Raw genomic sequence first — 4,107 nt, 5'->3', positions numbered from 1 at the left:
ATCAACAATTTGATGAGTCGAGTGTATTGAAGATGGCACAATGAAATCATGGAGCTCTGCTTACCGTCTTTGCCTATATACGAGCCAGTCTACTACCATATTTTGTGTGAACTATAGATGATGTCATAACTCATAATAATATTCATTGCATCATACTGTAGCTTGGTGAAACGAAATATAAGTTACATAGTGTAATGATACTGGTGTGATGCCTTTTGAAATTTTTTTAATGCAAATTTATTCTAAAAATGAACAATATCAAACAAGGGTTAAAAGTACTTTTAGACTATTTTAGCCTAACATGTGATATCAAAGTTAATAATCTAACGAATCGAATATAAAAATAGTGAAATAACACCATAAAACTCGATGTACTATCTTTGCTTGTCTACGAGCCAGTCTACTACCTTACAAATTTCTCTTCATATTCCTTTTAGATCTGCAATATTTATTTTTACATCATCAAACATATTTATTTATCTGTTATTGCAGATAAACTACTTTATTTTTAAAATTATAAATTTTAAGAAAGCTAGCTATAATATCTTTTAAGCAATGTAATAGTATAATTTATTTATTTTACATTGACAGTGAATATTATAACTTGAACCCAAATTGTTTGAAGAGGAAAAAAATTATATGATCAATATTTGACTGAAAAGTAAACAAGTCAAATTTATAGCTTGATTATACAATATCATCATGATTAAGACAAGTTAAATTCCTTTTGATTTTACCATAGATCAAATTAAGTAATATTTATGGGACTTATGATTGACTCCAAAACTACTAAAGAAAAAACTCAAATTTACGATGGAATATTTCGACAAAATCCATTAAAAATTGACTTGTCGGAAATATTCTATTGGAAATTTCATATTTCTAATAGCATTTCGATGAGAACGTCTCTCGAAAATTCACGTTTTTAATAATGTTTATTTTTTTTTTAACCTAATAATTAATGAATTGGTTAAAGATTGTACATCATGAAATCACAATCAAAGAAACACGTACTAAGAACTATATTTAAGAAAATGCCAACTACTTTTTTTTTACATGAAAGTTGTGTCTTTTATTTGAACAAATTAATCAAATGTACATCTGGAATATAGTGCTAGTAAACACGAGGCCCGGCCCGACAGTGGGATCCGCAACCCCTGGGTCGACCCACTTGTCAGGCTTATATTTGGCTCAAAGGAACGAAACAAGTTACATTGTCAGATACATCACTTTACGAGATATATTGAAACGTTGAGTGATGTATTCGCAACCGAAACATGATGTATCAGGACGTTGAAGGATGTATCCGAAACCGGGACGTGATGTATCAGGATGTATCCGAATTCCGTCAAATTTAAGGGATTTTTGTAATTTGAAAAAGAATAGGGATAGAATGTAATTAATTCTAATTAACACTATGGGATTTATGTAAAATCTACAGAAAAATAAGTTATGTAAAGTGTAAGGATATTGGTGTGTGAGGCCTTCTGGAAAAAAAAAGTGTAGTTTTGAAAGAAAAAAAACCCGAATAATGTCACATAATATAAAGAATATTTTTGAATTATCTTAGCTCAACAGGTGATATCAAAGCTAATAATTTAACGAATCAAATATAAAGATAGTGAAATAACACCATAAAACTCAATGTACTATCTTTGCTTGTCTACGAGCCAGTCTACTACCTTACAAATTTCTCTTAATATTCCTTTTAGATCTGCAATGTTTATTTGCATGCATTTGATGCTGCAGTATTTTTCCTCTATTTTCTATTTTTTGTCGATAACCTCAGACCAGTCAATTAAATATTGATTAATATATAATCGATGAATACTACTTGAAAACGATTAGTACCATTAAAAAAAAGAGTACAATAATTGTTACCAAAATAGTATCAAATTCTCGTAAATTTGTGAACACAAGCAATAGAATTAAAATGCATAATTTAATTAATTGCATATTTAACTATGCTTCATCAAATATTATAGGAATTAAAAATAGAATTTATTAATAATCGAGGGACAAAAAATGCTATTCAACCATTTCTAATTTAACTTTATATGACTTTGATGTGAAAAAGTCGAACTTCGATATTGATCAAAACAATATGATTTTGAATTTTTACAATAATGTCAATTTATATATTTGGACTTTACGTTTACTCCAAATTTACTTGTCTCACCTAATTATGAATTGATTGAATAATAGTATACATATAATTATTAAGAATCACTATCAAAGAAATAGTAGAAGTATTTAAGAAATTTGCCAGCTATACTGATTTTCATTAAAAATTTTATCTTTATTTTTATTGAAAAAGTCAAAATGCATGTGTCTATACAATTGACAAATTTGAATAATTAAGTGAGAATTGTCAAATTTGCCACTCAAAAACAAAGAAGAAGTGAACAATATCATTACATTACTACAAATCAGTCAATTTTTGATGAATATATTTTCATTAAATTCGTCAAAAAAATAATATTTATGAAAAAAGATCTTGGAAAAATCATTCATCGAATATGTTTCTAACTTTTCCATTATAAATTTCAATTTTTTGATGAATTTAGTTTCTGACAGATGGGTCGTTAAAAATTGAATTAGTTCTTGTAGTGTCACTTCCTCTAGTACACACATGCTACTTCATTTTTGATGGAAATAATACATTTATTTGGGGAAAGTACTAGCTGCTATAAGACTTGTACATTACTCATTTGGAAATTAACTCTTACATGGTTAAAATAAGGATAAGTTCATGACACGTCATAGGCGGATCTACGATATTGAAGTTTATAGATCTAGAGTTGTAATTTATGAATTTTAAAGTTTATTATATGTATATATTCGGTATATTTCTTGACAAATATACAAGGTTTAAAATCCATATTTACCGGTTTGATCTTTAATATTTTCAACACTGAATTCATTGCACTTTTAAAGTTATGAGTTCAAATACGATATTTGTTGAAATTTTGATGAATTCTCACACAAATATATATTTATGTTTCACGTTGAAAATACTGAATTTAAATATAATCTTTCATGTGTTGAAGAAATCATTTCGTATATTTATCTAAAGCAATTAAAAAATACAAATTGAAATAGATGAAATCGAAGGGCATTACTTGAATACTACTTCAACTACATGTGAAGAAATAATCAAAAGAATAATTTATTAGAATCATTAACTATATATAGACTTAGAATACATGAATTATTCTTGGTTTTGATCTCCAAATTAAGTTTTCCTAAATGACATATATTTAAAAAATAATAATTACAACTTGATATATAACTAATCATTAATTATGGAATTTTTCCTATGAATAAGTATCTTTTTGTGTGTGAATAAAAAGAAGTCTTAATATTTCTTAAATTTTATCTGCATGGCTGACTTTATGGTATATTAATAATTAGAACTCCATAGAATATTCTTATACTAATAAAGTCACTTGACTGCAGTATTAATAGACTTATTTGTATTTTGAAATCTTCCAAATTTTAACAAGAGCATTTTTTTGTATTTTTGTCAAAAATATTTTTTCAATTTTTTTTATGTTTGATTGATCATAATGTTTTGAAAAGTATTTTTTAAGTTTCTTAAAATATGATTTTTATAATGAATGTAAGAAAAACAAGTTTCATTAGTGAGATTCCAATCTTATTGTATCTTTCTCAAGCCCCACATCTTGACCATCCAAACACCTTCAAACCCCACTCTTCACATCAGCGGCGGAGTAAGAAATTTTACTAAGAGATATCAAAATATAAAAAAATAAATACACGTAAAAGAAATGAAAATCAACACATAGTATATATACATAAAACTAAAATTTTAACCTAACTAAACAACGAAATTTCCGGTGAATGTGTATCATCCCTTTAGTATAAGGTGGATCCGCCACTACCCCACCCCATGTCACACATATAATGTGTGGGATAATATTTTTCTGCATAATTGCCGAACAGTAGAAAATAACTAAGAAATTAATTTGAACAAAACATTTTCTTAGGAAAATAAATTACATTGTGCAAGTTATAATATTATAAGACACAAAGTGGGTGATAAGTTTATATTATACTATATGCAAGCGATAAGGTATCATCGAA

The sequence above is a fragment of the Solanum verrucosum genome, unplaced genomic scaffold (genome assembly GCF_900185275.1).
Source record: "Solanum verrucosum unplaced genomic scaffold, falcon-dt-bn FXZP01000284.1, whole genome shotgun sequence".
Classification (NCBI taxonomy): Eukaryota; Viridiplantae; Streptophyta; class Magnoliopsida; order Solanales; family Solanaceae; genus Solanum; species Solanum verrucosum.
The sequence above is the reverse complement of the archived record's forward strand: the minus strand, read 5'-3'. Positions refer to the sequence as shown.